The sequence below is a fragment of the Odocoileus virginianus genome, chromosome 12, assembly GCF_023699985.2.
Source record: "Odocoileus virginianus isolate 20LAN1187 ecotype Illinois chromosome 12, Ovbor_1.2, whole genome shotgun sequence".
Taxonomy (NCBI): Eukaryota; Metazoa; Chordata; class Mammalia; order Artiodactyla; family Cervidae; genus Odocoileus; species Odocoileus virginianus.
This window is the reverse complement of record NC_069685.1, coordinates 52771709-52797074: the sequence shown is the minus strand read 5'-3', so window position 1 is coordinate 52797074 and position 25366 is coordinate 52771709. Positions and strand designations below refer to the sequence as shown.

The following is a 25366-nucleotide window of genomic DNA, read 5'->3' as shown; positions in this document are numbered from 1 at the left end:
TTCAAAGGCTTCTCTATGGCAAAGAAATCAATTGAAGGAAATTTTCGTCCTTCCCCCTCCCCCTGCCCCCCACCTCTATTCTGCTTTTTTTTCTTTCCTCTCCAATCCCCTGCTAGGAAAGTTTTGTCTGAGGCCATCTAACACACTTTGTCAGAAAGCTGCCTTGTTAAGGATGGGGGTCCTGCTGCGTGAACTGAGGAGGTAGTGAGATTTCCCTACAGTCTTGGCAATTAACTCAGCTTGAGGAAGAGGTGGAATCAAATAATTCCATCAGGAAGATGGAATCCTAAGGCAAAGTCGTCTGTCAAGGACAGGATTATTGCTAAAATATCTTAATAGCCGCCACCCAAGGAAAAGTCTCTGGAAGGGGTAGTGTTGATTAGAGGGACAGGTCAGAGAGGGATGACCTTACTAAAAGATGTGTAAGATAGGGCTCAGGCTTCACTGGCACTCAACTGCTGTGCTATCTTGGGTAAGTTGGTTAGCCTCTCTGAGTCTCGGTTTACTTATCTGTAAATTGGGTGAAAAATCTCTACATTTAGTGAGCTAAGGCAGTGGAGTAATTGGTAAAGAATACAGGCCAATGTAAATAAAAGGGACTTTTTAGAAAAAAACTCTGGTAAGAACTCAACATGAGAACTACTGTCCTAAATTTTTAAGTCTATACTGTGGTATTGTTAACTATAGGTGCAATAGTTTGTACAGCAGATTTCTAGTACTTACTAATCGTGTGTAACTGAAACTTTATCCCTTTCAAAAAGCAATTCCTCACCTTCCCCTCCCCCAGCCACTGACAGTCACTATTCAACTCTCTGTTTCTGTAAGTTTGACTATTTTTCAATACTTCATGTAAGTGAAATCATGAAATAGTTCTGTGGCTTATTTCATCTAACCATTGTCCCCCAAATGCCTCCAAGTTCTTGACAGAATTTCCTTCTTTTAAAAGGCTGAATAATACTTCATTGTATGTATATAGCACATTTTCTTTATCCATAGCAAAATCAAATGAGCAAACAATAAACAAAACCAAAACCCAAACACAAAAACAAAAAACAAAAAATACAAAAAACCAAACCCAACCCCCAAAACAACCTGATTGAAAAGATGGGCAATGAACCTAAGTAGACACCGCTCCAAAGAAGATATACAAATGACCCAACTAATATATTAAAAGATTCTCAAATTCACTACTCAACAGGGGAATGCAAACCAAAACCACAGTGAGATATCACCTCATACCTGTCAGGATGGCTATTATCATAAAGACCAAAAAAATAACAAGTGTTGATGAGGATGTGCAGAAAAGGGAACTCTTGCACACTATTGCTGGTAGTGTACAATGGTGTAGCTGCTATGGAAAAACAGTATGATGGTTCCTCAAAAACTTAAAAACTGAACTACCAAATGATCCAGGAGTCCCAATTCTGGGGATAAAATGGGCTTAATGATAAAGTTCCTGAAACTGGAATGGAAAGTTCTCAGAATCTGAAATGGTTTTGCTAACTGTTTTCTCCCTCCTTTTGGAACTCTTTGCCTCTATATTTTGGGACTGCTCTACTCTTCTCTCCATGGACTACCTCATCTGTAACTCATAGTTTCTGTTCACCAAAGTATCAGCTTGCAGAAGACTTTGAAGGCAGTTTCACCACTACTGTGCTTAATGAACTTTTAGCAGCCTTTCCCATGATCAGGTGCTGCCTTCTATTTCTTAGTTCAGGTTCCAGAGAGAGAGAATCTGATTGGTTTATCTCACCTTTATGCACCAACCCTCTGGATTGGCTGCCTTTAGGTCACATGATAAAACCTAAGGCAATCAGCTGTCCCCGGAAGGGTAGACTCACATCCTATCATGTAGAAGGTAACTGTCTCAGACTCCCCAGGCACAAGGGGGTAGAGCAGGGCATAGCTGCCTTCATAGGAATAGAGGTGTGTATTTGTCCTTTGTTGTGAGTAAATACTTTATGAAAAATCATAAATGGAATTGTTGGCTTAATTTCTCTTTCTGGTAGTTTGTTGTTAGTGTATAAAAATACAACAGATTTCATGTAAACCCATGGCTGATTCATGTCAATGTATGGCAAAAACCACTACAATATTGTAAAGTAATTAGCCTCCAATTAAAATAAATAAATTAAAAAAAAAAAAAAAGAAAAATCCTTAGGGACCAGGGCAGTGGAGTAGTGTGGAAAGAATGCTGATCTTGGAATTAGGAGATGATTACAAGTCCTGCCTCCAGCCCATTTGATCTTAATCTTAAGTTCACTTTCCTAAGCCTTTTTCTTTACATTCCCAAGTGAGGAGTTAAACTTGACCATAGTATCTGTGATATTCTCACTTGTGTTGCCCTTCCCCGGCCCCTACTTCTCAGAACCGCATGCTGCAAATGACCAGATGGAGAAAATTTAGTCAAAGATAAGGAAAATGTAGCCAAACCAGCAGATTCACACAGCTAATCCAAACAATTAGGAAGCATGCCATGAAGCCAGTTCAGTGTCTTATGAGGCTGTCAGGTTGGCTTTTTTAAGCTTTAACCTGATTAAGATTGTTTGGAAGAAATAACTCACTTAGGTGAAATGCTTTTCTTGGAGGATAGCAGTTGGGGGGGGAGAAAGTGGTCAATTATGGCAGATTGTATTTTCTAAGGATGACCACAACAGTATCACCAATCCTACATGTTTTACTAGCTATCAAGAATCTATGTCATATGCATTGCAGGTGGATTCTTTACCGTCTGAGCTACCAGGGAAGCTCCATATATACACTACCATGCGTAAAACAGCTAATGGGAAGCTGCCAGTTAACACAGGGAGCTCAGCTTGGTGCTCTGTGATGACCTAGAGGAGTGGGATGGGGGGTGGGGAGGGAGGGAGGCTCAAGAGGGAGAGGATATATGTATACATATAGCTGATTCCTATTGTATACCACAGAAACTAACACAACTTTGTAAACCAATTATATGCCAATTAAAAAATCTCTTTCCTCTTGAACTTGGGTGGACGTTTGTAACTACTTTGAGCAAAAGAATATCAATGGAAGGTGCTATATGACATCCCAGGCTAGTTCATAAAAATACTATGCACTTCCCTCTTGTTCTCTTTAGATCATTCACTCTAGGGTCACAGACACCATGCTGTGAGGAAGCCCAGGCAGCCTGTGGAGAGGATCCAACCTCCACAGTACATAGTTTTGACTGGCTTCCCAGCCTAAAACCAGCACCAACTTTTTAGCCATGTAAATGAGCCATCTTGAAAATGGTTCTGCCAGGTACTTACCTGGTGGTCCAGTGGCTAAGACTCTGTACTCCCAATGCAGGGTCCTGGATTCAATCCCTAGTTAGGAAACTAGATCCTGCATGCTACAACTAAGACCCAGAGCAGCCAAATAAATAAATAAGCACCCAGTCCAGCTGTTTTACCTGATGCTGCTTGGAGCAGAGAAGAGTCATCTCTGCCAAGCCCTTCCCAAATTGCAGATTTGTGAGAAAATTAAATGATTGTAGCTGTTTTCAGCCACTAAGTTTTGGGGTGTTTTTTGGGGGGCAGCAATAGGAGATACAGCATTTAATAAACACTCTCATGAACCTTCCTTGTTTTGTGTGTAAACAGGGAGTGAGAAGAGTTAAAGACCAAACAGAGAAGAGTTAAAAATGGACAAGGAGAGTTCATGGACTGCAAAGGGAAGGGTATCCCCCAATCCTGAGAATGACCATTTAGTGGACATCTGCTATGTACTGGAATCTGAGCTAAGGGCTTAAAACCAATCACTTACAACCCCCGAGAGGTGGCGGCTATTGTTATCATCTGACAGCTGAGGAAACTGATTCCCAGAGAGCTTAAGTCTCTCACCCAAGGTCACAAAACCAGTATGTTGTTGAGCTTGCACATAAGCCCAGGTCTGCCTTCTTGACCACTGCATGATGCCAGACTAAATTCTTTCTTGACCAGAGGCCTATTCTTAACATATGTATAAGCATTTAATCAGGAAATCTTTGAGTCCTCATTGTGATTCATTATGCATTTAATAGTTACTTCTAATACATATTTAGTGATTGCCACATGTCAGGCACTATTCTAAGCTCCTTACTTACTTATTTCACTTAATCCTCACAATTACCTTTATTTTTCAGACGAAGAACCTGAGGCTCTGAGAGGTTAAACCACTTGCTGAAGGTCACGTAGGTAGTAAATGGCAAAGCTGAGTCTGACACCAATTCCCTACCTGATAGACACTCCTGCGTGTGCTAAATTTATGAGTAAAGATGAGAAGTAGAAGGAAGGGACAGGGGGAGTGGGGAGAGGTTAGAAATGGGATGGAAGGGGGAAAAAACCTTAGGTTTTTTCCCAGAGGAGGGAAAGAGGGAGAGACATGGCAGGTAAATTTTGTTTATGCCAGAATTGGTCACTTCCAAATAAAGACATCTTCCCTGGGGGAGGGGTGTATAAACTATCAAGCCCTTGTGATGAAGACACCAAGTCTGGGCCTGGGGGATGGGGCCATACTGCCTCCCATAGAGCTATTCTTCCAGTTGTGTCTTAGAAATATATAGGGAACATAAAGCAGGGGAACATATTGGAATGACATACTGTATAATTCATTTGTCTTCTTTACTGAGGAAATCTCCCTATAATTTATCAGTAGGAAAGGTTTAAGTGAGTTTTGTAGTTCTTTTTATGTGCCCTTAAGAGGCAGGTTCTACTTTGCTACTGGGGGCTTTTTCATCATTCCCTGAACCATAGGTGGGGAGCATGCTTTAGAAAAAGGAGAGGAATTCTAAGAAAAACAAACAAGCAAGATTTTTCACAACCAAAAACCTCTTTTCCCAAATGCAAAGAGAATGCAAAAATGTGACCCAGAATGTGAATTTCTTTCTCTCTACCCAGTACAGTGAGCATGAACACACACACACACACACACACACACACACACACACACGGTTTACACATGTGTATAGCCACACACATAATCCTACATACATGACCACACACAAACACACATACATAGTCATGCACACGGACAGACAGACAGACACACCACAAGGATTTGATAAGCACTGGGTTCTTCAGGCATCTCTACTTCTAAAATTCTATCCAGGCCTTGGCCCTGAGGCTAGTCTACTTAGGGTCAAATTCTGTTTCTGCCTCTTTGTATCCTTGGTCAAGTCACTTAAGTGCTCTGTACTTCAGTTTCCTCATATGTAAGATGGCCATAATAATATGTCTGTTTCATAGACTGGCTGTGAGGAGTGAGTTATTGCATATATGATGCTGAAAAATGTGTCTGGTGCACAGAGGCTTTCCATAAGTGTTAGTGATGATTGCTGCTGTGAGCTGGGTAAATTAGTGCTATGATTGTGATCACATGTCATCATCAAAACCCCCCTTTTGTTGAACCCTGGGTGTGCCAGGTGGAATACTTGAATTATCTCCTTTAATACTCAAAATAGCTTCATGAGGTAGTCACTATTATTTTTTCCCCCAGAGGAAACTGAGGTTCAGTAACTTGCAAAAGGTCACCTATCTGGTAAATGGATAAACTGGAACATGAACCTAGGTCTGTTTCGTTTCAAGCCCTAGTTTTTTGCTATATACAACATATGATCTCAGCCATGGGAGTACTTAGTACAGGAAAATTCTCCTCTGTTAGGTTATAAATGCCCAAGGGACTGTGCCTGTCTTATTCATTGCTGTTTCTCAGCACATAGCATGGGACCCAACTCCAGGAAATTGACTTCTCTTTGAAAGAAAAATGAGTTCATTCACCTTACAGCACTGCAGAAATTAAATAGGATAATGTCTGTGAAAGAGCCTGGCACATATCAGGGGCTCAATAAATGGCAACATGAGGATTTTTGTTGGATTAAAGAATAAAAGGATGACTCGGAGCCCCCAATCTTCAGGAACTGGGAGAACAGCAATGCCTTCAGTGGAACAAGGCAGGCATATTAAGTTGCTTTAAAGGAACACAACAAAGTTGGTTTGAGGTACATAGAACATGAGGTGCCAGCCACTTTCCATGTCCACATGGAATGATCTAGCAGGTGGTTGGGAATTGAGATGAAAGGGTCATGACAAAAGTAGTGACTCTCCTTAGAGTCGATGGGAGAGCCTTGGATGGTATACAGCCCCTAAAATAGCCTCAGTGATATATAGTGTATTTATAGGCCTTTGTGTAATCCCCCTCCTTTTGAGTGTTGATGGGACTTTGGCTTGATTCTAGTGCACAGAATTGAACAAAAGTGGTGGGATGTCACTCCGAGATTAGGTTATAAAGAATATGGCTTCCATCTTGGGTGTGTTTCCTTGGACCACTCTCTCTTGGGAAAGCTGACTGCTATGTTGTGATGCAGGCCAGTGGAGAAGCACACGAGCTCGCCTGGAAGTGCGTTCTCTCCTGGTCATGCCTTGAGATGATTGCAGTCTTGGCTGATACCTTGATTGCGGCCTTCTAAGGGATCTTGAGCCAGAAACACCTGCTAGGCCCCTCCTGGATTCCTGATTGTAAGATAATAGATGTTTGTTGTTTTCAGCTGCTAAGTTTTGGGGTCTTTTGTTATGCAGCAGTAGATAACTAATACATTCGGGAGTGGTTGAGACCAGGAGGGAGGAGATGTAGAGAAAGGAGAAGCCCCCAGAGCCTGGGGAAATGCGCCTGTTATAGGTGTAGGTAGAGGCAGAGGAATGAATGAAATGAAGAAGAGATAATGAGAAAGTGAGAGAGAGAGAAGACTTAGCAGTGGGATGCTGGGGCCCAGAAGAAAGCAGACCACACCATCAAGGGAGGGGGGGAGGGAGTGGATCAGTCATGTTATACACAGCAGATTTATCTTACTGAGGACTGTAGCTCCATAGAGTAAGCTAATCATTTTGCATCCTTCAAACTGATGTTCTTTAAATATTTGTTCAGCGTTAATTTGGAAGAGAGCTTGAGCATCATATGGGGCAAAGGCCTCTCCGCTATTGACCTAAGCAATTAGCTCTGGCTCCAGGCTCGCTTTCTACATTCAGCAAAACATAAGCCCTGCAATTAGACACCAACCTTAATAGGTGGGCAGTTGGAAAACATTTGTTGTTACTCAGGCACGCCTCCTGGGGAGATCTCCCAGCCCTTCCCTGAGTATCTGATCAAAGTTTTCTTGCCAACTGCACACAGTACTAACTCCTGAAAGGAGTTCTGGTAAACACAGTTTTCTTCATTTGTTATATTTCTAGTGATGTTTTGGAGTCCCATATAGACAGGAGCCCTGGGCGGCTGCCTGGCTCCTGTGCCAATTAATCACGTCCAGGAGGAGGGAACGTGGGGAGAAGCCATTCGATTGGCTGTTGTTGATAACCTTGGGCAGAGCTGTTTCAGTGGGGAGGCAGGGAAGGATGCTAGATTAAGCAAAGAGTAAATGTGTCCTGAAGCTGTGGAATCAATGAGTGTGAAGAGGTGTTTTGAGAAGCTTGATAGATTGAAGAGAGAATAGGGTAAAGGAAAAGGCCCTCATTTCTCTTTAATTATAGGGAAGATCTGAAAATGTTGCTAAACAATGGAAAAGCGTTCATTAAACAGGGAGACTTCCACTGTGTAAAAGAGATGGGGCCACTGAGGGGGTAAAGAATGTCAAGAAGAGACAGATGGGAGAAGGACAAAGAGTGGCTGAGAGGACAAAGGACAAAGAGGAGCTGGACATACTAAGGTCTGAATCCTAGCTCTACCTTTTCCTAGTTGTGCATCCTTGGGCAAATTGCTTAATCTTTCTGGGCCATTGCCTAGACTTTAGAATGGGGATAATAATGCCTGTCTCACAGAGTTGTTCTAAGCGCCAAATAAATAGAATGCTATGGAATGTTCTGTCATGCCTGACTCCTTGTGATCCTATGAACTGTAGGCTGCTAGGCTCCTCTGTCCATGGAATTTTTCCAGGTAAGAATACTAGAGTGGCTTGCCATTTCCTACTCCAGGGGATCTCCCCAACCCAGGGATCAAACCCACATTTCTTGTGTCTCCTGCATTGGCAGGTGGATTCTTTACCACTAGTGCCCCCTGGGAAGTCCAGAGCTAAATAAGATAATGATTTTAGAGTGCTTAGCAGAGTGCCTAGCACTTAGAATACTTAGTAAATGTTGCTAAGATAAGAGACAGAGTCAGAGGTGAAACTAGGGGGGGATCTGTGACGTGTAGGAATGGAGCAGAGAGTAAGTGCTTAATAAGTTTTATTCCTGGGAAGTTTAAGATATTTTCTGGCCAATGGAATCTGAGGAAAATTCTGCTGAGAGTGGGAACTTCTGGGAAAAACTTTTCTCCTTCATAAAAAAGAGAGTCAAGAAGGTAAGGTTCTCTTTTGAGTATTTTTGGATGCTATTAGGTAAGTTGTGATGCCTGGAGTTGTGGCAGCCATTTTGCTACGTGTGTGTGTGTGTGTGTGTGTGTGTGTGTGTGCTGGGGGAGGGCATCAAGCCTGAGGATGTAGAGTCACTGAACAAACTTTTAAATTCTGTATTGTTTAAGCTATTTTTAATTTTGGCATTCTGTTAATTGTAGAAAAATATATTGTAATTGAAAAGTGTCCCTGAAAGAGGAGGCTGCAGGGAACATGCTCAGGGAACTCTAAATAGTTTGGCTGTTGGATAGGATGGAAGGTTGGAAAGAGAATTCTGAGAAATACAGAAGAAATACAGTCATGGAAGTGGGGAAGAGCTCAATGTAAATAGAATATTCCCAAATATTTAAAACATTCCTTGATGCTGAAATACAAAGTAAAAGCAGTGAAATACTGAGTGACAAGGGCAGAGATACTTGCAAGATCAGATCATGGAGGCTTTGAACACCATGCTGGATAGATATGTTGGTTCAGTGGGAAACCACTGAATAATTTCAAGCATTAGGGACCTTCTAAGTATCAAGATGGAAGAAGACTGGTCTTTTACCACTTACGTATTTCCTATTTCTAGATGTGTTTGTATTCCTAATTCTCACTTTGGGGTGAAATCCTTAATTATCCTAGATGAATAAGCTGCTTTTCCCTCTCGCTCTGTATAGGTCATAGATTCCAGGATAAATGGGGGCCCTGGTTTTATGATAAAGACAGCCCAGAACATGTGTTAATCTTCAGCACTGTGATATTTCTCATGTATTTTCATTTAGCAAACTTGTCTCTTATTAAATCTAATTAGTTTCTCTTCTGCTAAGAGATCGAGTGAATCCTCAAGATGAAAATATGTAGTTTGAGTCAGATTTAGCAAAGGACCTTGTCCAGGGTTTTCTGTGATTCCTTTCAGATGTTTTTAGCTTTTAGATTCAAGCTTGTTACCCCCTACTCATTGCCAGTTGTCTGCAGGATAACAGACTTTTTATAAGTTGAAGGATTTTAGGATATATGCAGTCTAGTCACTTTGCAGCTGAGGAAACAGACCTAGTGAAAGGAAATGACTTATTCAGTGTACCAGAGCAGATCTGTGGAAGTGGAGCACAGCCTTCTGACTCTCAAACTATTGCCCTCCTGGCTTTAACAAGGTGAACACCACTGGTATAGTTCTGAATGCCATCAATGCATGAAAATATTCACCAATTAACTTTCCACTTAAAAAATCAGTTCCCCTACAGATATTTCTTTTCACTCTTCACTAGTCTATCCCTACCTTATAGTCAGTGGCTCAGTCAACCTCTTCCTTAATTATCAGATGTTGTAAACATGTAACAGTGTTCAAGAAATGTAATGCAAATAGGTTCATCTGTACCATTTTTTTCTAGATTCCTATTTGCAAAGCAGAAATAGAGACACAGATGTATGGACACCAAAGGAGAAAGAAAAGGGGTGGGATGAATTGGGAGATGGGAATTGATCTATATACACTATTGATATATTTATAAAACAGATAACTAATGAAAACTGACTCTATAGTACAGGCGACTCTACTCAATGTTCTGACCAAAATGAGAAAGAAATACAGAAAGGAAGGGATATTTGTATGTTGACTCAGACAGTAATGAATCTGCCTGCAATACAGGAGACCCAGGTTTGAACCCTGGGTCAGGAAGATCCCTTGGAGAAGGGAATGGCTGCCCACTCTAGTATTTTTGCCTGGGAAATCCCATGGATGGAGGAGCCTGGTGGGCTACACTCCATGGGGTCAAAAAGTGTCAGACATGACTGAGCAACTATTACTTTTTAAAATGTTTATATATGTACAGCTAGTTCACTTTGCTATACAGAAAATACTACAACATTGTAAAGCAACTATAATCCAATAAAAAATTTTTAAAAAGAAATAATGCAAACCGACTGAAAAGTGGACCTGCAAATCTTGCATAAGATGTGGGATTTCATGAAGCTGATGACAATTATACTAGTGAACTGCTCACATCTCATGCACAGCCCTTGACAACTGAACACCTAGCAGAGTTAGGCAATTAAAGAGAAAAATCTAGAAGTGACCCTACAATGGGAGCTGCCAAGGGGAGGGGTGAGGAAAACAGTGGACTAAGAGACTATCAGGAAAACTGATGAATCTGATTGTAATGAACTTGTTGGAAAAGTCAAATATGAGGTAAAGCACCTCTATAATATGTTGGGGTATAATTTGGTTAGAAGAATTGTGCTCTGTATCAAACAAATCAATAATACATTCTTGGTTTTGAGAATTAGAGCATGTAATTATAGAGCAACTTGTTTATAACAAAGTTGTTTTAAATTGATATATAAACTTGTTTTCATAATTTTTAGTTTGATTTAAGATGGACAATGATGACTAACAAACAATCCTACTATAGTATTCAAAGCAGTCTTTAAAAGTTCAAGGTATTATTTTCAGGATAGTAAGACTCATTTCACATTGTAATGACATTCAAGCCCAAAAGCTCCAATAGATAGTATCTGGGGAAGAGAAGAATGGAACTGAGGAATCAATCTCTGATATTCAGACTTTTAGAAAAGTCCACAGTGCATGCAAGACTTTTCTGTGTGGTGGCAATCTGAACAAGCCTGAGGAAATAAGGGAAAATTGGCAAGCACATGTATAAAAGGCAATGAGATAAAATCAAGAACTTGTCAGTTATCCAGCGAAAGGGCAAAGTGAATTTTAATCAATGGAAAATATGTTTGTGCTATCCATGTGCTGTGCTTGTATAGCATGTTCAAACGCACCTGTAAAAAGTTGAAAATAAACATTTCTAATGCTCAGTCATCCAAACTATTGAACATGGACTTAAGCATCCTATGTAGACCAACATACTTCATAACCTTCTAGGGAACTGACCAAGGGCAAACAATCTCCACATTGCAGCAATTGTTTATGGATCCTGACTACAGCAACCAGAATTTGGAGGATAAGAAAAAAAATAACAAACTGGGACCTAAGTGAAACTTAAAAGCTTTTGCACAACAGAATATAAGCAAAGTGAAAAGACAGCCCTCAGATTGGGAAGAAAATAATAGCAAACGAAGCAACAAAGGATTAATCTCAAAAATATACAAGCAACTCCTCCAGCTCAACTCCAGAAAAACAAATGACCCAATCAAAAAATGGGCCAAAGAACTCAACAGACATTTCTCCAAGGAAGACATACAGATGGCTAACAAACACATGAAAAGATGCTCAACATCACTCATTATCAGAGAAATGCAAATCAAAACCACAATGAGGTACCATTATACGCCAGTCAGGATGGCTGCTATCCAAAAGTCTACAAGCAATAAATGCTGGAGAGGGTGTGGAGAAAAGGGAACCCTCTTACATTGTTGGTGGGAATGCAAATTAGTACAGCCACTATGGAAAACAGTGTGGAGATTTCTTAAAAAGCTGGAAATAGAACTGCCATATGACCCAGCAATCCCACTTCTGGGCATACACACCAAGGAAACAAGATCTGAAAGAGACACATGCACCCCAATGTTCATCGCAGCACTGTTTATAATAGCCAGGACATGGAAGCAACCCAGATGCCCATCAGCAGACGAATGGATGAGGAAGCTGTGGTACATATACACCATGGAATATTACTCAGCCATTAAAAAGAATTCATTTGAATCAGTTCTAATGAGATGGATGAAACTGGAGCCCATTATACAGAGTGAAGTAAGCCAGAAAGATAAAGACCATTACAGTATACTAACACATATATATGGAATTTAGAAAGATGGTAACGATAACCCTATATGCAAAACAGAAAAAGAGACTCAGATGTATAGAACAGACTTGTGGACTCTGGGAGAAGGTGACGGTGGGATGTTTCAAGAGAACAGCATTGAAACATGTATATTATCTAGGGTGAAACAGATCACCAGCCCAGGTTGGGTGCATGAGACAAGTGCTCGGGCCTGGTGCACTGGGAAGACCCAGAGGGATCGGGTGGAGAGGGAGGTGAGAGGGGGGACCGGGATGGGGAATACATGTAAATCCATGGCTAATTCATTTCAATGTATGACAAGAACTACTGTAATGATGTAAAGTAATTAGCCTCCAACTAATAAAAATAAATGGAAAAAAAATAAAATAAAAACAAAATAAAAAATAAATAAATAAAATAAAATAAAGTTCCAATCAAAACAAAAGCCTTTCTCCACTATTTTTATCAGGTAGGATTTTTTTCAGCTGCAAGTAGCATAAACCTGACTATAGTGACTTAAGCATTTTTTACAGTAGCATGAAGTTGAGGGAAAGTGGTTTTTGGCTCAGGTGCATTGGCTCAATAATCCCATGATAATGCCTCTTGTATTTTCCCTCAAAGTTGCAAGATGGCTATTGCTGTTCCAGCCTTCACATCTGTACTCAATTCAAGAAGGGAGTGGGGAGAAGGCTGTGCTGATCTTGCCTGATTCTTTATTAAGTCAGAAAATCAAAGCCAGAAGCTTCATTGATGATGTCTGCTCTATTTCATAAGACATAACTTCCCTAGCTTTAAAGTCATCTGTAAATTGAGTATTTGGATCTCTAGCCTTCAAACAGTGGGGGATGGCAAGGGATACAGGTATTGTGAATGACCAGTAGGTGAAGGACAGGGAAGCCTAGCGTGCTATAGTCCACGGGGTTGCAAAGAGTTGGACAGGACTGAGTGACTGAACAACAGAGTACCTACTATAGTATTTCAAACAGTCTTTTAAAAAGTTCAGGTATTAGTTTTCTAGGATAGTAAGACTCATCTGCACCATGAACTGTACCTTCAATGCCCAAGAAGCTCCCGAAGATCAGCGTATCTTGGGGCATCTTTAGCTGGATCTGAACCTGGAAATTGCTTTAGGCAATGTCACTTTGAGATGATTCTAGCTTTTAGAAAAATACAACTACTATGTGCAAGCAGTTTACTTTTCCTGTGTGGTGTTGCATTTGATTCTTGTAACAAGCCCTGTGAGGAACATAAAGGAGATATTGCTATAGTCACATGTCATAAATAAGGAAACTGAGACTGAGAGAGATCAAGCAACTTGTCCAAGGTAACCCAGCTGAAAGGTAGCAAAGTTGAGATTTTGAATCTTGATTTGTCTGACTCCAGATATTTTGTGCTATCCATTGTGCTGTAATGCTATGTATCAGCATTTTCCAAAACATGGCCCATAGAAACAGTTGAAAAGTGAAAATGTTAATTGCTCAGTCATGTCCAACTCTTTGAACCCATGGACTGTAACCTGCCAGGCTCCTCTGTCCATGGAGTTCTCCAGGCAAGCATACTTCAGTGGGTAGGGCCATTCCCTTCTCCAGGGTATCTTCCTGACCCAGGGACAGAACCCAGATCTCCCACATTGCAGGCAGATTGTTTATGGTCTGAGCTACCAGGGAAGCCAGAAAAGGTGGAGGATAATGTGTTCAAACGAATTTGAGACCTTCTGAGAGGAAGAGTTGGACAAAGGCTTCTCTGATGTTGCATTGTAATTCTGCAAGAGGATTAGGAGACACATGCTTTCCGCAACTATTTGACTATAGAACCTTTAAAAAGAAAACATTCCATAGAACTGTCCGCTCATTTGTTCATCTCTCAAGCATTGTTGAGCTCTGTGTGTATGGCAGGCACTTTTCCAGCTCTTGGGAAATGTTAGTGATCAAGATAGACCTGGTCCCTACCAGTCAGCTTACACCTTCAAATACTCTTTGGGAAAAACTGTGATACTTAGTAGGGTTCACCTATTTCCAGAGAGGAGGTATCCAAAAGGCAGTAAATGATTAGATTCTAGTCCTGGTCTTGCATGGTAGCCTTGACCCAAGTCAATTTGTTCCCTGAAGTCAGCCTATTGCCTTTCTGGGTATAAAAGGGTACTTTCTCTTCCTTTCCTGGATTTCATGGGAGGAGAGATAGGTGAGCTAACAGAGGCAGAATGTTATAGAAGGAAGATAAACATGAGGGAAGAGTGGTTGGCCAGATGTTTTGGTGATCCTTCTGTCTCATAGACTGGGAGACTATGAGGACAGGTGCTCTAAGATCCTCCACTCTCATTGTGGGATTCACTGTTCTCCCCTCTCACTGCTCTGACCTCTTCCCTGTGACTTCCCTGCTCTTCTCTTTTTGCTTTTGAGTTACTTGTTTTCTCTGATGACAGCTGATCTCTCTGTTTTCAATCCATTTCTAGAGTGAGAAACTGGTTATAAAATAGCAAGTCCTTATAAATATTAACGCCTCATTCCTGTCACATTAATTCAGCATTCTGGATTGAGAGGTCAGGATTAGGCTGGTGAGTGGGCCTGTCGTGTTTCCCTGTTACCACCACCATCGCCCTAGCACCCCTGCTACCACCATTGCCACAGTTGCTACCACGGGCAACTTATAAGGACTTCTAGCAATCGAGAAACTCTCTCTTTGGGGGCCTCAGTGATTTTTTTTTCACTCTACTTTATCTCTTCACCAATTACTTTCTAGGGCTCAGAAGGTATATCCAGGAGGGTCATTAAACTTTAAAGAGTTGTTGCTGAAAGGGTCATCCTGAGACCCTAAGGCAAATTCTAATCTGGGTGGTGAAACATGTCATTTCTCTCTGCTGCATCTTTGTCTTATTTCTCATCATTGTCAATATGTCTGTATGGCTCATAATAATAGTGGTGTAGGGAATTGATAAACTTAAAAGTTATTTCCCTCCAAGTTGAGAGACATTTCTACATTTCCAGCTGCTTTTATTTCAAAAGGTGGAAACTTTGCTTGAGTGGGTTATGTAGATGCAAAGCAAATATGTACCCATTACTCCAGGGGAGGAACATAGCAGATATGTTTAGAGATAGGTAAAAGCTTTTTCTCTATATATTCCTTGTTAAATGGACCTTGTTGACTTATGGGGGGCTGGATTCTAGAGATAGTCATGCTAATAAGTCAAAGGGTATATCAGTCAGCATAGGTAAGATAGGCTGCAATAATGAATAACTCTAAAATATTAAAACAACAAAGGCTTATTTCCTATTCATCCTATGTATTCAGCTGGATTATGCTTATGTATTCACTCTCTGGGACCAAGGCTGATGAAAACATCCACCATTTCAATCATTGATAGTCACTGTGGAAGAAGAAAACAGTTCTTTAGGTGTTACATTGACAATTTAGTGTTCTGGTCTAGAAGTGGTACTCAGCTCTTGTTAACAACTCACTAACCTGAACCATGTATAGTAACTAGGTGGATAATAACTAGGAGACCATGAAGTTCAATTCTACTGTGTGTCTGGAAGGTGGAGAGCCAGAGACATTGTGAATAGCATTAGTGACTCTTTCAAGCGGTATGAACATTTTTAAAGCTTTTGGTACATATTGCTAAACTATCCTACAGATTGTGCCAGTTAAAATGATGTTAAATGTGTTAAAATGATAAGGACTTGTTTTGATAAGTATACTCTACTCCGTTTCATGGATGTATTTTAAATCATCTCATCAGTTCCTTGACAGTGAATATTTTTAAACACATATATATTGTCCCTTTATTTCTTTAGGATAAATTCATAGATACTGGATTGCTGAATCAAAGTATATGAACTCTAAGTTTTTTGGTGCACACCATCATATTTTCCTCTCAAAAATGTTGTACCTTTTTATACCTGTACCTTCAAAATAGAAGAGTGCCTGTTTCACTGATTTTGAAAGAGTATTCATAACAATTGTGAGTATCTTCTAAGTTCCTTGATTCCAGTTTCCAAGTCCAGATACCCCTGACATTGACTGGTTAGAGGTTGATTTCAGACGTTTGGATTTGTATCAGGTGAGGAATAAAAGAGATAAGAGAGTTTGCCTGCAAGTGTCATTTATAGGCTGGGCAGGCAGTGAGTGTTCTAACTTGCTTTTGTCTTAACTTAGGGTGTCTCCTTGCTAAATTTACCTTGAAACCCAGTTTCATATCAGCCAAGCTAATGGATGAGGCTCACCAGATGATCGGAAAACCAATGGGGCACTTGTTTGACACACCACCTCAGCAGAGTGCTCAGTTTTCTCTTTGACAGTGACCAGGTCAGCCCAGTCTGCTGGTAGCAGTGTAAGTTCAGTTCAGTTCAGTCACTCAGTAATGTCCGACTCTTTGCATCTCCACAGACTGCAGCACACCAGGCTTCCCTGTCCATCACCAACTCCTGGAGCTTGCTCAAACTCATGTCCATCGAGTTCGTGATGCTATCCAACCATCTCATCCTCTGTCGTCTCCTTCTCCTCCTGCCTTCAATCTTTCCCAGCATCAGGGGCTTTTCCAATGAGTCAGTTCTTCGCATCAGGTGGCCAAAGTATTGGATCTTCAGCTTCAACATCAGTCCTTCCGATGAATATTCAGGACTGGTTTCTTTTAGGATGGGCTGGTTTGATCTCTTTGCAGTCCAAGAGACTTCTCAAGAGTCTTCTCCAACACCACAGTTCAAAAGCATCAATTCTTTGGCACTCAGCTTTCTTTATAGTCCAGCTCTCACATCCATACATGACTACTGGGAAATCCATAGCTTTGACTAGATGGAACTTTGTCAGCAAAGTAATGTCTCTGCTTTTTAATATGCTATCTAGGTTGGTCATAACTTTTCTTCTAAGGAGCAAGCATCTTAATTTCATGGCTGTAGTTACCATCTGCAGTGATTTTGGAGGCCAAGAAAATAAAGTCTGTCACTATTTCCACTGTTTCCCCATCTATTTGCATGAAGTGGTCAGAACAGATGTCATGATCTTAGTTTTTTGAATGTTGAGTTTTAAGTCAGTTTTTTCACTCTTCTTTTTCACTTTCATCAAGAAGCTCTTTAGTAGTTCCTCTTCACTTTCTGTGATAAGGGTGGTGTCATCTGCATATCTGAGGTTATTGACATTTCTCCTGGCAATCTTGATTCCAGCTTGTGCTTTATCCAGCCCAGCATTTCGCATGATGTACTCTGCATTTAAGTTAAATAAGCAGGGTGACAATATACAGACGACGATGTACTCCTTTCCCAATTTGGAACCAGTCTTGTTCCACGTCCCATTCTAACTGTTGCTTCTTGACCTGCACACAGATTTCTCAGGAGGCAGATAAGGTGGTCTGGTATTCCCATCTCTTTCAGAATTTTCCACAGTTTGTTGTGATCTACACAGTGAAAGGCTTTGGCATAGTCAAAAAAGCAGAAATAGATGTTTTTATGGAACTCTCTTGCTTTTTCTGTAATCCAACAGATGCTGACAATTTGATTTCTGATTCCTCTGCCTTTTCTAAATCTAACTTGAATATCTGGAAGTTCTCATTTCACATACTGTTGAAACCTCACTTGGAGAATTTTGAGTGTTACTTTGCTAGCATGTGAGATGAGTGCAATTGTGTGGTAGTTTGAACAATCTTTGACATTGCCTTTATTTGGGATTGGAATGAAAACTGACCTTTTCTAGTCCTGTGGCCACTGCTGAGTTTTCCAAATTTGCTGGCATATTGATTGCAGCACTTTAACAGCATCATCTTTTAGGATTTGAAATAGCTCAGCTGGAATTCCATAAGCTCCGCTGGCTTTGTTTGTAGTGATGCTTCGTAAGGCCCACTTGACTGCAGGCTCAGGATGTCTGGCTCTAGGTAAGTGATCAGACCATTGTGGTTATCTGGGTCATGAAGATCTTTTTATATAGTTTTTCTGTGTATTCTTGCCACCTTTTCTTAATATCTTCTGCTTCTGTTAGGTCCATACCATTTCTGTCCTTTATTGTTCCCATCTTTGAATGAAATGTTCCCTTGGTATTTCTAATTATCTTGAAGAGATCTCTAGTCTTTCCCATTCTATTGTTTTCCTCTATTTCTTTGCAATGGGCACTGAGGAAGGCTTTCTTATCTCTCTTTGCTATTCTTTGGAACTCTGCATTCAGATGGGTATATCTTTCCTTTTCTTCTTTGCCTTTATCTTCTCTTCTTTTCTCAGCTAATTGTAAGGCCTCCTCAGACAACCATTTTGCCTTTTTGCATTTCTTTTTCTCAGGGATAGTCTTGACGACTGCCTCCTGTACAGTGTCATACACCTTCATTCATAGTTCTTCAGGCACTCTGTTGATCAGATCTAATCCCTTAAATCTATTTGTCACTTCCACTGTATAATCATAAGGGATTTGATTTAGGTCACACATGAATGGTCTAGTGGTTTTCCCTACTTTCTTCAGTTTAAGTCTGAATTTTGCAGTAAGGAGTTCATGATCTGAGCCACAGTTTGCTCTCCGTCATGTTTTTATTGACTGTATAGAGTTTCTCCCTCTTCGGCTGCAAAGAATATAATCAATCTGATTTCAGGATTGACCATCTGGTGATGTCCATGTGTATAGTCGTCTGTTGTGTTGTTGGAAGAGGGTGTTTACTATGACTAGTGTGTTCTCTTGGCAAAGCTCTTTTAGCCTTTGCCCTGCTTCATTTTGTCCTCGAAGACCAGACTTGCCTGTGACTCTCCAGGTATCTCTTGACTTCGTACTTTAGCATTCCAGTCCCCTAGGATGAAAAGGACATCTTTTTTGGTGTTAGCTCTAGAAGGTCTTATACATAGAACCATTCAACTTCAGCTTCTTTGACATTAATCGTTGGGTCATAGACTTGGATCACTGTGATACTGAATGGTTTACCTTGGAAGCATACAGAGATCATCTGTCATTTTTGAGATTGCATCCAGGTACTGCATTTCAGACTTTTTTGTTGACTATGAGGGCTACTCCATTTCTTCTATGGGATTCTTGCCCACAGTAGTGGATATAATGGTCATCTGAGTTAAAATCACTCATTCCAGTCCATTTTAGTTCACTAATTCCTAAAATGTCGATGTTCACTCTTGCCATCTCCTGTTTGATCACGTCCAATTTGCCTTGATTCATGGACCTAACATTCCAGGTTCCTATGCAGTATTGTTCTTTATAACATCGGAGTTTACTTCCATCACCAGTCACATCCACAGCTGGGTGTTGTTTTCACTTTGGGTCTGTCTCTTCATTCTTTCTGGAGTTATTTCTCCACTCTTCTCCAGTAGCATATTGGGCACCTACTGACCTGGGGAGTTCATTCTTCAGTGTCGTATCTTTTTGCTTTTTCATATCGTTCATGGGGTTTTCTTTCTTTTTTTTTTTTTCATGGTGTTTTCAAGGCAAGACTACTGAAGTGGTTTGCCATTCCCTTCTCCAGTGGGACCACATTTTGTCAGAAGTCTCCACTATGACCCATCCATCTTGGGTGGCCCTACAGGGCATGGCTCATAGTTCCATTGTTAGACAAGGTTGTGGTCCATGTGATCAGTTTGGTTAGTTTTCTGTGATTGTGGTTTTCATTTCTGGCTGCCCTCTGATGAATAAGAATAAGAGGCTTAAGGAAGCTTCATGATAGGAGAGACTGACTGAGGGGGAAACTGGGTCTTGTTTTGATGGGTGGGACCATGCTCAGTAAATCTTTAATACAGTTTTCTGTTGATGGGAGGAGCTGTGTTCCCTCCCAGTTGTTTGGCCTGAGGCATCCACCGGAGACTCCTGGACACTCACAGGCAAGTCAAACTCAGTCTCTTCTGAGGACACTGGTCCTTTCTCCTGGCTCTTGGTATGCACAAGGTTTTGTTTGTGCCCTCCAAGAGTCTGTTTCCCCAATCCTGTGGAAGTTCTGTAATCAAATCCCACTGGCCTCCAAAGTCAAATTCGCTGGGGGTTCTAATTGCTTTGCTGGATCCCCAGTTTGGGAAATCTATTGTGGGTCCTAGAACTTTCTTTCTTTCTTTTTTTTTTTTTTTGATTTAATAAAGTTTTATTTTTCAAAATGTACAGCTAGTGGGACCTGTTCATGCATCTTCACCAACAGCTGGGGCATCTGCACCCAAAAATATGGAACACTTCACGAATTTGCGTGTCATCCTTGCGCAGGGGCCCTGCTAATCTTCTCTGTATCATTCCAATTTTAGTATATGTGCTGCCAAAGTGAGCACCCTAGAACTTTCTTAACAGTGAGAGAATTTCTTTGGTATAATTGTTTTGTAGTTTTTGGGTCATCTGCTTGGTAGCTCTGGTGGAGCTAATGGCGACCGCCTCCAAATGCTCTGTGACCCAAATCTGCTACAGCTAGAGCCCCTGTCCCCGTGTCAGGCCACTGCTGACCCGTGCCTCCACAGAGGACATTCAAACACTCAAAGGCAGGTCTGAGTCAGTCTATATGGGGGCCTCTGGGTTTGATTCTAAATGTGATTTTGCTCCTCCTACCATCTTGTTGAGGCTTCTCCTTTGCTCTTGGATGTGGGTATCTTTTTTTTGGCAGGTTCCAGCATTCTCCTGTAGACGGTTGTTCAGCAGCAAGTTGCAATTTTGGAGTTCTCACAGGAGAAGATGAGTACACATCTGTTTACTCTGCCATCTTAATCTTTATCTGTAACAGCATAAGAGGAGAGGGCAACTGGCAAATTGAAGCTTTTAATGGAGTGACTGGGGAAGGACAGATGAAGGAGAGAGTGAGAACAAGCACTTGTAGATGCATTTTCTAACAATGCAGACATAACTTTGGAGACAGTTAAAGAGCTACATACATTGAGAAGGACAGGGTTTTGCTGCATGAGATGCTAGTATAATAAAAATACAGCGTGTTGCAGGAGGGGAGGCACATAGCTCTGCCTTGAAGATTCATGAGACATTTGGGAGAAGATGGATTCTCAGATTATAATGTTATTATTTGTTTCTCTCTCATGTGTTTTCTGTTTCCACAGTAATGATGTTTACTAAAGAGGGAAGAAGAAAAAGCACAGAAAATTTTAAGTAGAGGTGATGACAAGATATTCATTCTAAGCTTTAGTATCGTCATTCATGTACTTGTGTGTATGCATAAATAGGCACACATATGTATACAGACATCACTTATACCTCTCTCTAGCCCTTTATTAATTAGAATATTTTGACTGCATAGAATAAATCTAACTCAATGTGACTTAAATAATAAGGACATTTATTATCAGCAGGGAGACCATATGATTTATCGTTCAAACAAGTAAACTTTTGTTCAGGACAAATGCTAAATCAGAAAATACACTGGCACAAATGTCAACTGAAACAGCTCCAGGAAAACCAGGATTTTATGGAATGAATGTTTATGTCCCCCAATGTGTAATCCCCAGTGTGATGGTATTTGGAGATGGGGATTTTGAAATGTCATTAGGTCATGAGGGTGGTACCCTCATGAATGGAATTTGTACCCTTACAAGAAGAGGCCAGAGAGCTAGCTATCCCACTCTTTCCATAATGTGAGGATACAAAGGAGTATCTCAGGGTCTTCTGCAATCTGGAAGAGGACTCTCACCAGAACCTGACCACTCTGATCTCTTGACTTCAGCCTCCCAAATGTAAGAATTAAATGCTTATTGTTTAAACCACTCAGTCTATGACAAGTTGTATCAGCCTGAGCTAAGGCAAGGATGTGTGATCACCCTGTATTATCCTACACATAAGGACATCTCTAGACAGGGCATATCTAGAATTAACCCTGAATTTCAAAGACTTTGAGGCATTCAAAGTCTCAGTGATTAGCTTTTGTCCTTATACTTTTCTTTTTGAGTTCAAAAATGTCTGCAACAGCTTGAAGCATCAAGAGAACATCATCATAAAAGACATTGACTTTATTGTTTTTAAAATCTTTAATATTTTAATGATGTTGTGTGGTTTTTCAGTATACAGGCCTTATACTTCTTTTCTTAAATGTATTTCTAAGTATCTTTTTAATGATATTTTAAATGAGGCACTGACTTTGTTAGAACAAGAAAATGTATCTCGCAGAGCCCCCAGTAGACTTCCTATTGCTCAGGATTGTGTCACATGCCCATGTTTCAACAAATCACTGACAAAGGCAATGGAATTACCATGATTGCTTTTGACCAGTTGAGATTTACTCCTCTCTTGGGGTTAAGAGGGAACATAGCCCCAGTTCAAGCACTTGGCTGTTAGGAAAATAAATAAAATTGGAATTCTGTTGGTAAAAAGGGTGCAATGAATGGTTGTTGGGTAAGCAATCAAAAGGGCTGCCACTCACTCACTCTGGCCAGAGCTCCCATGTAGGATTATTTGAGAGACAGACATAGATTTGGCTCATGGTAAAGAATCCACTCCTTGGAAGGAAAGTTATGACCAACCTAGACAGCATATTAAAAATTAGAGACATTACTTTGCCAACAAAGGTCCTTCTAGTCAAGGCTATGGTTTTTCCAGTGGTTATGTATGGATGTGAGAGTTGGACTATAAAGAAAGCTGAGCGCCAAAGAATTGATGCTTTTCAACTGTGGTGTTGGAGAAGACTCTTGAGAGTCCCTTGGACTGCAAGGAGATCCAACCGGTCCATCCTAAAGGAGATCAGTCCTGGGTGTTCATTGGAAGGACTGATGTTGAAGCTGAAACTCCAATACTTTGGCTATCTGATGCAAAGAGCTGACTCATTTGAAAAGACCCTGATGCTGGGAAAGACTGAGGGCAGGAGGAGAAGGGGACGACAGAGGATGAGATGGTTGGATGGCATCACCGACTCGATGGACATGGGTTTGGGTGGATTCCGGGAGTCGGTGATGGACAGGGAGGCCTGGCGTGCTACAGCTCATGGGGTCGCAAAGAGTTGGACATGACTGAGCGACTGAACTGAACTGAACTGAAAGAATCCACCTGCCAATGCTGGAGATGCAAAAGATACAGGTTCCATCTCTGAGTTGGGAAGGTCCCCTGGAGGAGGAAATGACAACCCACTCCAGTATTCTTGCTGGGGAAAATCCCGTGGGTAGAGAAACCTGGTGGGCTACAGTCTGTGGGGTCATAAAGAGTCAGACGTGACTGAGCATGCACACACAATCAACAAACATAATCAGTGGGATGATAACCCAGGATTCAGAGACTGAGAAGTCAATGGCTATATCCAGTGGGGAGGAAAACTAGGGCTCAGAGTGGCTAGTAATTTGATGTTAATCCCAGAGACACTAAACGTCCAAGAAAGGATTAGAATTCAGTTCTGGCTGCACTGTCCTTTTTATCACGTGGTACTATGCTAATCTCAAAGTCAAAACTATTTTCTTTGGTTGGGGGTGAAAAGTATAGAAAGTAAAAGACAAACATAATTTGTAATTGGATTGGGAAGATGAGATTCATTGAGTTCTGATCCACACATGGAACTGTCTTTTTGCTCTCCCATGTAAGACAGGATTTTGGAATACAAGTGCCACAAATTTATATTATTAGAGAGACAACTTGGATTGACTTTAATTTTTTTAAAGAATTGAAAAAAGAGATAAAAGGAAGAGGCAAATCATCTTTTGAAAACTGCTGTTAGTGTTGGTTTTTTTTAAACCACAATAGGGTTACTTTTACCACATTTCACTGTCAGTTTCCATGCATTTAAAGTGTATCAACTTACCTTGTTGAAAACTGGTACTCCACAAGTCACCAGTGGGTGGAATAGCAGGAAAGGAGGGGAGAGAAATGAAGAAAACCTTAATTCCCTCAGAAATACCCTACCTTGGATGATAGCATATGTGTGGGAGACCCACAGCAGCTGTCACCCCCCTTCTTCCATGCCCTCCCTTCTTCCTGTTCTTCTTCTTCCAATTAAGCCTACTCAGGACCCATTTCTAACAAGGGGCTGTGTGTGAGCGCTTCTTGATTATTTCATTTTCAACAAGTTATAAGTCAGGAAGCAGCTGGGAGCAGAGCAACTCAGATATGAGCAGTCTTGGCTAATTAGATTTCCGGCTGCCTTACTCCTTTACCCAACAGCCTACCAGTCTGCTGCCCTGTCATGCCCTCTGTTGAATTTCATTCCACTGGTTGTCTTGGTTAATTTGCAGAAATCAGGCAGAAATATACCATCTTCTACATTTATTAAAGGTTTCTCTGCTGGGGCTGATAATGTCAGAAATCAGTAGCAAATTCTTCATGCCCCAGGGGTATCGCTACAGTGAACATCCTCCTTATGGTCAGAGAGTGTGGACACTGCCAAAGAGGCATTTGTCAATGAGTAGAGACATTTTTGGCTGACTGGATGGAATGACTGGAGGAGGGGCATGAACATCTACCTAAGGTGGGTAAAAAAAATGCTAAACTTCTTGCAAAGTCAGTCCTGCACAATTAAAAGTTCTCCCCAGTATGTTAGTAGACACTTACTGATAAACCCTGCAAAATGCAGAGAGGAGGAGGAAACCTTAGCTTAAACTTCTCCCTGTTAAGAGACTTAGAAAGTCTGATCTAGGTGTGGAGGTAGGAGAAAGGGGGTTTGACTCTCTGTCTAAAGGTGTTTTGGGCACTCCTGGCTCATTCTGTTTCTGTTTCATTGCTGGACCTACAGAATCCCACATAATGCCAGGCTCATAGTAGATGCCCAATCTCGCAAGATTGATTTAAGTTGTTCATTGCTGTCTTCTAACCATAGGATCATGCCTGATTGCAGTGAAATTTTAATTGAATGTCTACTGTATCATCAGGGTCCAGTGAGGAAGACAGAAACCACACTAAGTATTAAAAAAAAAAACAAAACAACTTTAGCAGCACTCCAAGGCATGTGAGACCTTAGTTCCCTGACCAGTGATGGAACCCTCACCCCATGCATTTGAAGGCAGAATCTTAACCTCTAGACTGCCAGGGAAGTCCCACACAAGGTATTTTAATGGGGGGAGTTTAATATAGGGAATTGGATGGATAGATTGTGAAAAAGCAAAAGTAGGAGAAAGATAGACGTAATAGCCAAGGGAATCTACTCCTGTTCTATAGCTGGGGGAACAAAGGGAGAAACATATGGTTATCAAAGCCTTGAAGCTGAGAGGAGGGGCTCTTGGATCTGAGCTTATACCTCTGTTGAGGGTACACCCCTCGTTTGTGCTAGCGCCTGTGAAAGGTGCCTGACTCTGGGAGTGCTGAAAGCAACTGTAGGCTAGAATCACTTGCCAAAGCAGAGTGGGAGATGGTAGAGGTGATGGTGCTGGGGCTACAGGGTGATGGGTGTTGGATGCCAACCATAAGAAGGAGCAAGTCTTATGTC

General features: G+C 41.1%; 1 protein-coding gene and 1 non-coding gene across 2 annotated transcripts in view; one reads left to right on the top strand and one right to left on the bottom strand.

Annotated features, from left to right (window-relative positions):
- Positions 1 to 25366, top strand: part of SRRM4 (serine/arginine repetitive matrix 4) — a 508596-nt gene that overhangs the window by 76770 nt on the left and 406460 nt on the right. The window lies entirely within an intron of this gene.
- LOC139037933 (U6 spliceosomal RNA) lies at positions 20200 to 20306 on the bottom strand. Its single transcript, XR_011490871.1, has one exon. It is a non-coding gene; the product is annotated as a U6 spliceosomal RNA (small nuclear RNA).